At 46.8% G+C, this 11,307-nt stretch overlaps 1 long non-coding RNA gene across 1 annotated transcript in view; it reads left to right on the plus strand.

Moving 5' to 3' along the window:
• Positions 1 to 5,723, plus strand: part of LOC109297050 — a 23,464-nt gene extending 17,741 nt beyond the window's left edge. The window contains exons 2-3 of the long non-coding RNA XR_002097175.1: positions 4,477 to 4,483; positions 5,711 to 5,723. This is a non-coding gene — a long non-coding RNA (uncharacterized LOC109297050). The remainder of the gene's footprint in view (positions 1 to 4,476; positions 4,484 to 5,710) is intronic.
• The last annotated feature ends 5,584 nt before the right edge of the window (positions 5,724 to 11,307 follow it).

Consider the following 11,307-nt stretch of genomic DNA (forward strand, 5'->3'; position numbering starts at 1 on the left):
TGGTCAGGCTGCAGCTGGAGTACTGCATCCAGTTCTGGGTGCATGGGTCATTTTCAACCTGAAGGGATGTGAGCAGTGGAGTCCCCCAGGGCTCGGTCCTCAGGCCCACACTGTTCAACTTCTTTATTAGCGACTTGGACAAAGGGATGAAAAGCACCCTGTTTAAATTGGTGGATGACACCAAGATTTGGTCTGAGGTGGGCACGCTAGAAGGGAGGGACAGGATACAGCTGGACCTGGACAGGTTACAGGGGTGGGCAAATGAGAATAGGATGGGATTCAATATTGACAAGTGCATGGTGCTGCACTTGGGAAGTAAGAACCAGCAGCATACCTATAGGCTGGGGAACTCTCTTCTTGAAAGCACAGTGGCAGATAGAGATCTTGGAGTTATTATCAATTCCAAGATGAACATGGGCCACCAATGCAAGGACACGGTCAGTAGGGCTAACCGCACCTTGTTGTGAATCCACAGATGCATCATAAGCAGGTCCAAGGAGGTGAACCTCCCCCTCTATGCGACACTGGTCAGGCCACAGTTGGAGTACTGCATCCAGTTCTGGGAGCCAAATTTCAGGAGGGGTGTGGACAGCATTGAGAGTATCCAAAGGAGGGCCACTTGCATGGTCAGGGGGCAGCAGGGCAGGCCCTACGAGGAAAGGCTACGGGACCTGAACCTGTTCAGCCTCCACAAGAGAAGGCTGAGAGGGGACCTGGTGGCTGTCTATAAAATTACAAGGGGGGGCCAGCAGGGAATGAGAGAGACCTTGTTCCCCGGAGCGCCTCCCGGAGTAACAAGGAATAACGGCCATAAGTTGTTAAAGGGCAGAACCTCTTTCAAGGATTCCTCTGCAATGGAGTTAGCTGGACAGGGAAGAGGTGAGGGAGAAGCATTCATATCCACAGAACCTATGCTAAGTACTGAAAGTTGTGAACTGCTGCTTGTTTTCAAAATTTGTTTTTCAAGCAGTTTGCACATTCAGGGAAACAATCTTTTTACATCCCTAAAGAGTCCTTCACAACTACAAGAGGTAGTGTGCAATTGTGTGCATGTTTTTTATGAATTTAGCTTTAATTCTGTAACACACTGCAGTTAAGAGTGGATTCTACAACAACATTAGTTAGGTACCCTATTTGTAGTAATAAATTAGCTTGGAAGAAGTGATCTGACCATGACAAGTTAGAGTTTCTCCTCTCTGTTTCTGATTTCTAGAGCTTTTCCTGATAGACTTCCCCAAAAAGATCAGGCCCAGGTGTCTTAAACCATTCTGTTGGTACACTTTTTGTGAAATGACATTTTACCCAGAAAAATACAAACTGTTGCTTAGATGTCCTTTGACTTTTCCATTTTCATTGTAGGTTACCATGAATTAGAGATGACCTTTGCCTTTCTGATGAAGTAAAAAGGGAGGAAACTGGGACACTTGTGGTAGAAACTGCCTTCTGAATTGTATCATTAGCACAAAGACATTTTGAGTTTCTTGTACCTTAGCTATGATTGAAACAAAGTCATTAATTTCCCCTGCTATTGAATCAATGAAATCTCATCCAAAAAATAGCCAGTGTACAGTATGTAGGTTAGAGACATTTTCCCCTGATGTAAAGGAGCATGTCTAATGGATTGAACAATGAAATGAGATTCTAGTTCTGGCTGTATCACTGTCAAGAAGGATGGCTTTCAGCAAGTCACTCTTTCACCATGCCGATCCATATAATTTGAACAATGATGCTGACTTTCTGTAAAAGGCTTTGGCATATACTCCTAAAAACATTATTAAATAGAGGTGGAATTTATTGGCTAAGAAGAAAAATCCATAAACTGATCCAAGTAGATTTGGTTCATCCTCCAGAAGCAACAGAGAAACACAAGGCTACTAAAAACAATCCTCCTCTTCCTCCCCTCCCAAAGAAAACCACCCTCTGGTTTCATCCAGTTTTGCCAAAATGGCAGTGCTAAAATCAACAATTTTCTGAAAATCTGACCTCTTTCTTCCCGGCTGGAGAAAACCAGCCATGGACAGATCCAGGATTTTGTAAAAGAGGGTGAAGAAACAGAGACCAGCGTTCCAGGAGTGATGTACCCCTGCTCCCAGCTCCACCCATGTGCCACAGGACAAGGCAGACCTCACTGTGGAAACAGCAATGGGCCTTTTTTCTGAAGTGCCTTGAAATGTAAGACTCCCATTTCCCTGCTCTTGGCATCTGATCTCTTTCTCAGTAGTATGTCTCCTCCCCTCTCTTCCCATTCTCCTCCTCACTGCTCTGCTTTCCCCGGCTGATCCAAGACCAGAAGAAAGTGCTCAAGTGCTGCTTCTGCTCTGTTTCAGCTGGGAACAGCAGTGGCAGCAGGTGAGTTTCTCCTCCCTGTCCATTTTTCCCTCCTCTCCCCTCCCCTCCAGGTTGTGGTTTGGGAGGATTGTGGGAGGAGGGCTCCAAAACCACTGCAGCTGGGCTTGGCAGGGGGAGGATAGCGGGGCGGGGTGGGGGGAAGGTCATCCAGCCCATTTGTACTCCTGGGCTGGTTTGAAACACCAGGGTGGGAATGGGTAGAGAGGAAGAGCCACTCAGCACTGCTACTGTTTGCAGCTGGAGCAGGGCAGGAGTACTTCTGGAGCCTCCCCTCTTCCCAGACCAGCCAGGGTCAGTGTCAGTAGGTGGGGGAAGGGGACGTGCACACTGCTGAGGCAGGAGGGTATGCCAAGAGATAGGGGCTGTGGGGGGGATGGGATTCTTATCTTTTGGAAGGACTTCAGAAAATCCCCAGCTGGTGCTCCTGCCACATGGTTGGAAAGTGGGGTGCATCCATGCTACTCCACCCTGTCTGGATCTGCCCCTGAAACCAGCAGGATTGTTTTGAGACTATTGTTGACAAAGATTGGTGATGGCCAGGGAATGCCCATACCATGCACCCTCTGGCATGCAGCAGGTTACCCCAAGTCAGGTAGGGGAGGCTGGAGTCAGCAACTGTGCTGGTCCCAGCAGCCTCACTTGAGATCCTGGGGGACTTGGGCAGCTGCTGTCCTGGCACTCCTGCAGCTGAGAGCCTGGCTGGCAGCCAGAGCATGGCTCCTGCTGGCCAGGCTTTGGTTTTGGGTTGCATGCACTGCTTCCATGTGTACCACACCGCTTTTTTTTTGGCATGGCTTTTTTGACCCTGGGGTCAAACTCCCTGTGCTGCATGGTAGCAGTGCGGTGAATGCCGGCATGTACAGTGTGTGGTGTCACAGACAGGTCTGAGGTGCCACATACCGCATGTCTGTGCTTGTCTGGACACGGCTAAAGTTACCACAGGTAGTAGTAACAAAAACTTGCTTGTTTTTCCTAGGGGTACTCATACGGGGCTGTGGAGGTAACTCTCTTCCAGTTGAATGTGTAAAACTGTATTTTAAAGTTTGAGGTTCTTTTCCCACAAAATCTCTTAGAGGAGTGGATGAGGACTGGATTGGGTCAGGATCAATCAAGCTAATGTGACACACTTACCCGCTCAAGCTGCAATGCATCCAGAGGCTCGAGAATCCTCAATTTCAATTGGTGGAGCTAATCCTCCAATCAGGAACAAGCTGGGGAAAGCAGGCACTGCCCCTGTCCTGAGGGGAGGAGGAGAGGAGCTCCCTGACCGGACCGTGGACTGCGGCACAGCAGGTCCACCAGACTTCAGGGGAAGAGCCCCTGAAGAGTATAAAAGGAAAGCATGCTTGGCATGCTGGGGGGCAGACGCGGCGAGGGATGGTGAGGAGAGAGGAGCTTCAGAGAAGACCATCCTCAGGACCCCACCCGAGCCTCGATGGTGCACGGATCAGCACACAGTGCTCAGGCTCTGGATGCTGCTTGAGGTGACCTGAGCCTGTGAACCAGGCAAGTCACTGGGTAGGTAGTGTGTGGATCGGTGTGTGGAGATCTGGTCCTGGGAGCAGCTCGAGGCTGCTCAAGTTAGCCCTGGCTCTAGGCTGAGTAACTGGAGCCCCGCAGTGTTGCTCAGCATTAAACTAAAAGAGCCCTGGTACCCAGAGCAGGGCCCAGGAAGGGGAAACCAGAGCCAGTAAGGGCTTGGCTCCTATAGGAGTGCCCTGGGTGCCCGGTGGTGGGAGGCAGGGAGAGCCAGGGCTACATTCGCTGCCGGGTGGAGCCACATGGAGCTGTGGAGCCACTCAGAGTGCCACCCTGGCTTTCCCCAGCCTCCCACTACCTGGATACTGCTTCAAAACTCAAAACATTTTGAAACATTCAAAACATTTCGACTGGCCTCATTTCATTTTGAGGGTGTTTCAAAGCCCTTCATTTCATTTAAATTTTGATGTTTTGAACTTGAAACAAGTCAAAACAGTGTCAAAATGAAACAGCTGGCAAAACTTTGCACAGCCCTAATACTCACTCCCTGAGCAGCTTGTTCCTAGATTGTGGAAGGGTGTGCGTGAGGGTGGGAGAGATTTTCTTTAGAATAAAGAATATATTTAATATTACACTTTCTATTTATAGCTGGGGGGTTGAGTTTTGTTTTTTTTTTAACATAACCTTTCCTGTGGGAAATGCCTATATTACAAGCTGACTGAAATTAGCAGCCAGAAACTATTAATAATTCTGCTACTTCTGTCCTTTGACAAGTTATGGCAAACTGAGTCCATGAATAAGAAATCTTTTCTTTAATAAATTCTTATATTATTAATGATCTCCTATGATGATGAACTAACTGAATTTGCTTAAGTGGATAAAATGTTTAGGCCTTCCCTGAAGCACCATGCTTCAGGGAAATGATGTGTTTCTTTTGTTTTTTCTTTCCCTTCCAAATTCTCAGAGTTGACTTTGTGACTATTGCTTGACCATCAGTCTTTTCAATAAGTTAAAAATGGAATCCTCAAAGTGTGAGGTCCATCTCTTTTTTGGGGAATTGGCCAGCATTGCCTGGAGTGATTTAGGGGAAGAAAAGAGACCAAAGGGTTTTGTTCTCTGTGGACACATCTGCACAGGCAATTAATGCTATAAAGGCTTACTGCATAGTAAGCCTTCTCAGGGCACACATCTACACATGCTCTTTATTGGGACCAAATCTGGTCCCAAAGGGAACAGCCTGGTGGTACAGGGTGGATCCAACCCTGCTCTGGCCTCCTTCAGCAGCCAGAGGGAGCTCCAGACTCCCCCTAGGTGCTAGCCTGGGGGCTGGCATGGAGCATGGTGTGCACAGGGCCCAGAGAGCTCATGAGAGCCCAGAGAGCACAGGGCCCCATGTGCACAGGGCCCAGAGAGCTCTGTCAGCTGCAACTGCATCTGTCTCCTAGCCCCATGCAAATTGGAAGGGGTCCTGATGTGCAGGGGGCTGGGAGACAGCTGCTGGTGCAGAGCTCTCCTGGTCCCAGGTATGTGGGGACAAGCCCTAAGCCCAGTGGGGCTTTCCCACATAGCTGGGAGCTGTCTCAGAGCAGTCCCTTCTGAAGCAGCTCCCAGCCAGCTCTGGGCTGCATGAGGTTTTCCCTGAGTAGCCTGGGGCTGAATGGGAACTGTTCTTTCTGGGGCAGCTCCCATCTAGCTTCGAGCTGTGTGGTGAAATCCCTGTGCAGCTCAGAGCTGGCTGGGAGCTGCCCAGAAGTGGGACAGTTCCCAGCCAGCCCTGGGCTGGATGGAGAAGCAGAGGGCTCCCGAGTCCTGGCACTGATCAGTTCCCAGCTCCTGTGGGAAGCCGGAAGTTAAGCAGTGCTGGGACACATGGGGTGAGAAGGGGGGCAGGGGCAGAGAGCTACCCCATCCTAGTATTGATCGGCTCTCAACTCCTGGAGGAGCCGGGAGATGAGTAGCTCCAGGACTGGGAGAGTTCCCTGTCCCCCGTGGCCCCCTAGTGTTGGGGCTGACCAGGAGGAAATTTGCTCCCAGTCAGCAACTACACATGTGCTACCATGCAGTATTTACCGCACAGCTAGTTTGCTACCTGTATTTAAAGATAGTATGTGACAGTGCAGTAGACTAAATTACTGCACACTAAATGTGTGCACATGTAGACAGTGATGCTTTACTGAGAAGTAGATTAGTCTACAGCTTAGTGAAGCATCTCATGTAGACACACCCTATATGTACACTCGACCACTTGTTGCTATGGTAGACTTTGACTTCAGGATAGCAAAATAAGTTGGTCTCTAATGGCTTGGACTTATTCCCTTTTGTTTAGAGGTTGTCTCTTAACTGTTGGAGTAATGGGAAAATGCAGAGCATGAATCCAAATGAAGGACTGTTAATAATCCAAAGTGTTACAATTCACAGACCTACTTGTCTTATTTTCAAATCTGCTTTCAGTACTTCATACTCATTTTTTTCACCTCTTTATCCCTTTTTAATTTAATATCACTCCCTGTTTCACATTCTTTAGGTTCAGTCTTGTTAAAATGGAACAGAGCAATTATTTTCCCCCTACTCTGCTTTTATTTCCAGCTAAAGAAAATGGTTCTTGTAGCTTCTAAAGAAGGTTTTATTTCTTTAACTCACTGGAGAGAGAGTTCGACTAGCATTTTTCCAAATATTGGTTCGGACATCTTGGTTTTATCTTTAGTCAAATACAAAGATGGCATTGTTGTTTAGCAGCCTTAGAGAAACATCAAGACAACTACCAACATACCAATGTAGGGATAGCTTTTTCAGTGTTGAGCACAAGATGGCACTGCAGTTCACATGAAGCAAAAAGTGAAAAGTTCTGGATTTCTATGACACACATTAAGGAATCCTTGACTCTTTGGGTTCCTTCAGTCCCATCATCGCTTGCTGTTTTAACCCATTTTGGTTCTGGTTATTTAAAGGTCTGGTCCAGGGTAGGAAGTGTTATGCTGGTATGAGATGTGGACTTTCTCCATATTATGGCTCACTTGAATATAACTAATGTGGACAGCATCAGATGAGGTGAGCTCAAGTTCATGAAAGCTTAAGCTGTCTATGCATCTTATTTACCTTCTGCCTGACTTCAGACTAACACAGCTAACTCCCTCTCTGTACTCAATTATACCAGCATAGTCTGAACTGGAATAAACTATGTCACTTAATACATGAACACATGGGAGGAGGTGGCAGCTATACTAACTGTACCCTCTAATTAAGCCTGCAAAAACTTCTAGCGTAATAAGACTTTAAATCATTGATGGTACCAAATTATTGATGATACTACTGACAAGTGTTATCAGTGTTTCCTTTATAAACAGACATGGGCTTAATTCATATTAACTGACATTTTTTAACTGGAATTGAAAGAAGCAAGTGGTTTTTTTTGTGGGGGAAGAGGCGAGCATATCTTTTATGTTAACTGTCCGGTGATAGGAATTGGACATTTGAAAAAAAAATGTTGAGCATCTAAACCTGAACATCTAAATACACCTCCTTTGGGAAAGACTGAGGTTGGAGGGCCATCAGAGTACTGCTGATGATTTGAATAGGTTTCGCTCTGGTCTTAGTGAACACTCTAGGACTTAAAGGACCTTTCTCAGCATTTTCAACAGTCCCTGATATAAAATAGCTTTGGTTTCTTGATCTTATGGGAATGCTGTGTTTCATAGTTGGTAGGGTCGGAAGGGACCTAAGCAGATCATCTAGTCCAACCCCCTGCCATGGGCAGGAAAGGATGCTGGGATCAAATGACCCCAGCTAGGTGGCTGTCTAGCGTCCTGTATAATGCGTCTCTAAAGAAGCTGGTTTAAAAAATAAAATGAAAATGAGTAAGGCTAGATTTCTGTATTAAACAGCCCCAGTAACCATTTGGAAGAGTTTAGCACAAAAAACCTAAATTAACTTCTTCTTTATCTTGGAAATCCCAGTTGTACATCTTGATTCATTGATTGGCAGATACTTTCAGTCCTTCTGTGACTTTACAAGCTCACTTCCAATTATAGATAGTCTACAATCAAATTCATGGAACTTGCAATGTTGAATTCCAAGAAGCTCCCAGGAAACAAGGGGATTTCACACGTAGAAAGGGGGAGGGAATATGTGCTTTTTTTTTTCTTTTAATGAAAATAAGATTCTCCTCAGCTCCTCCTGTGAGGATGCTTGGCATAGAATTGTATGATTAAGGCAGTATTCCAGTTTTAGAATTTCCCTTTTCAGGTCTATGAACTCTTCAGATAGCCAATGATAGCGAGGAAGACACACCCTGCTTTCAACTGGTTTCATCTAACTTCCCTCTGTATGGAAACAAGAAGACAGAAAAGTGCTAGGGGTAGAGGAGAGTCACGAGCAGAAGTCACAGTTGCATTTCTTTTCTTTAAAGCCAGTGCTTTTTTCTCTCTGACCAAGTAAAAGCTGCAATTGTGCCTGTACCTGCTGCCATGTTCCGCTGCAGCTAATGAAAGACAAACAGCAAGATTTGAGGCAGCTGCAGGCTACTCTCCACCAAGTCTGCCATGCCATTTGACTGATTCTGGTTCCATTGCATTCATTGGCTTGGAGAGGCACTCCTTCTCTCCCAAGTAAACAGTGTTACCATGGTTAAAAATTGGCCAGGGAAAGTGCTGATTTCCATCTGTAGAGCAATGCATGACAGTCTGCAGAGGGCAACTTCAGCTGCTTGTCTGACAGACTGTTTTATTTTTTAAATCGATGCAGAGAGAATCTTCTTGAATGTATGGTTACTTTTTTGTCAAAGAATCAGGTTGTGCCTCCTCTCTCATGACTTAATTGAGCCAAATACCAATGCTTCAACTCCTACACAACAGCCCTGATGCAGCCCACCTGGAATGGGCTCTGGGAACTGCCAAAGTGCCCCATCATATCGTACAGCTAGTTTTGAGTCAAAACTTCTTCAGAAAAGAAAGCATCTTGGAGAGAGAGGGACTGCATAGCTAGGAACAGAAGTTACACATAAACCAGTTTAAGAGATGAGAAACTAATTTAAACCTGGAACAGAACAGAAGTTCAATGCACATAAACCAGTTTCAAAATGGCTGAAACTGGTTTAAGATAAATCTGGTTGAATGTAGGATCAGACTTAACTGATTTGAGTCAAACCAGCTTACGAAACTTCTGTCTCAGACCCCTTCCTGGTTCAAGTTAAATCATAGTCCCCTAACATCCCACCATGCTTTGCAGCCCTGGGCTGGGCTGTCTGCTCCAGAGAGCTGGGCTGGCTCTATTCTTTTGCTCCCTAGCTGGAGTAGTGAAGGCTAGCTGACAAGGAGATGTGAAGGGAAGCAAGCCCAGCTGGGGATGCAGCCCAGTCTAGCAGGTGAACTACCCCCTCCAGGCAAACCCTGGCTGGGGTCTAGGGCAGGGAGAGGGGTTAAACACTCCTTTCCCCCACTCATATTTACTGCTAGCTGCAACTGTGAACTACAAATCCCAGAGGCATCTGTAAGCAGGAAGAGGAAGTGATGAGCAACCCTGCAGAGTCCTGCTGCTGTAATTCTGGACTGCAAATCCCAGAGTCCTCAGGGGCAGCAGGAAGAGGAACTGAACACACAACAAGACAGCTATGCTCTAGCACCCCTGGCTTCTGGCCTAAGCCATTGCAGGCATGTGGCTACATTTCCTGAATCAAAGGTAAAAGTCTGTTTCAGTTTAATCTGTGCAGTTTAGAGTAACCCACACAGATTGAATTGATTCAGCCTCAGGCTTTTTGACTGTCTGTATCTAGCCCAGGTGTCTATTGCTGCTCCTGGGCATGCAGCCCCCAGTTCCCCCCATTATTGTAGGTGGGATGAAATGCCAGGCAAAGCACAAAATCCCCAGAAAAGCCTGCAGGAAGAGAGGTTGGCCCAGGTTATGCTAATGCTAGGAGGCCACACTGTCATTCCTGGTTGTTTTTCACTGTCTGTACCTGAGCAGTGTACAGGCTGCAATGCTTCCACATCTGGGAATCATGTTCAAGCCTGCTGAGGCTGTGGGATGAGGAGCCACTGATGTGGAACAGGCTGGAGCTTGCACTTCCACCTAAGCATTGTAAACCCCACCTGGGCTTCCCCTCTGCTGTTGTGTGTGCTCCCCTGTCCCTCTCCTGCATCTCCTTTGCCAGTCTCATTGAGGTGGGGAGTAGGCAATATCGTGGGTGAAGGTGACTCTAAGTAGGGGATAGGTGAGTGTGTCAGGGCAGATGGCTAAGGTTGCCGGTCACCTCCCTCCCACTGCTCCCATCTCTCTCCAGCAGCCTACCCCACCCCACCCCATACAGCTTCTCCTCCTGCCTCCATTTTTCTCCCCCCGCCAACCACCCGGATGTGGGTCCTGTGTCCCTGAACCTGCCTCTTTCTGCTGGTGTACTGAAGAGGAAATGGCTGGTGGGGGGGCAGACTCAGCTGTGCTGGACTTGCCAGGTACTGGGGAAATGCCAGATCCAGCATGTGCAGGGTGTGTAGTGTCTGTTTCCTTTGTACTGGGGGAGCAGGAGCATCCTATCAGCCCCGGGCTTTGCTGGGCAAGAGCATGAGAAAGGGAGCTGGGGACTGAGATTTATATTTCTGTCCAGTTCCTTTGATCCACACAGGGGAGGGATGTGTACATTTCTCTAGAGCTCTGAACTAAAAGGGTGAGTAACCCCTAAATACCAGGGTGAAGAAAATGTTGGGGCTTGGGAACTAGACAGCATTGAGGCCTGGCTATGGGTGGAGGATCTTGGTATCACCCCTTCCCCCTGTGTTGGAGGCATGGGAATGAGGAAGATTTGTAGGGCAGGGCCCAGTGGAATAACTGGGACCTGTTCACTTCTTTCTTCCCCTTCTCTTGGCCCCCCTTCAGCTCTGCAGGATGAGATGAAGGGGAAAATTCCTCTGAGTTCTTGCCTAAAAATCTTTACCTGAATGGTTGTGATTGGCCTCCCTCTTCATTGCTTGTTACTTCAATGTAGGCCTTGAATGTCTGGCATTTTAAGTTAAACACCTACCCTGCAGTAGTGCTGTGAAAGGCACAGTTGTCAGGTTTCTGCAGAGTCTGTGCAACCTATGAAAGAAATGGTGATAACAAGGTTCTTTTCTGCTTCCTCTTTCTCATAACTGCACCATTAAGGCCTTCTAATAAAGCTTTGTTACCAGGCTTCAAAAGTGATGTTAAATAAGCACTTTTGAAATTGAGAAAAGATGGGGAAATGTGTTGTGCAAAATAGAAATAAAAATATACTAGTAGTATGTTGAAAGTATCTGTGATAGCCCTGCCAGTTAACAAGCCCTGATCTGAATGCTTGTGAACTTTGCTGGGAAGTAGGAGTTCAGACTCCAAAGCAAAACTTTATCCAAATCTAATAAAAATTCCCTCTTTTTCTATAAAGATCTGAATCTGAATTTGAGATGCAAACACCCTCCTACCATGAAATGTTTTGAAAGCCAGAGCTGGATCTACATTTTTTTTTTTTTTTTT

The sequence above is a fragment of the Gavialis gangeticus genome, unplaced genomic scaffold (assembly GCF_001723915.1).
Source record: "Gavialis gangeticus isolate Ggan-Ray unplaced genomic scaffold, GavGan_comp1, whole genome shotgun sequence".
NCBI classification, from domain to species: Eukaryota; Metazoa; Chordata; order Crocodylia; family Gavialidae; genus Gavialis; species Gavialis gangeticus.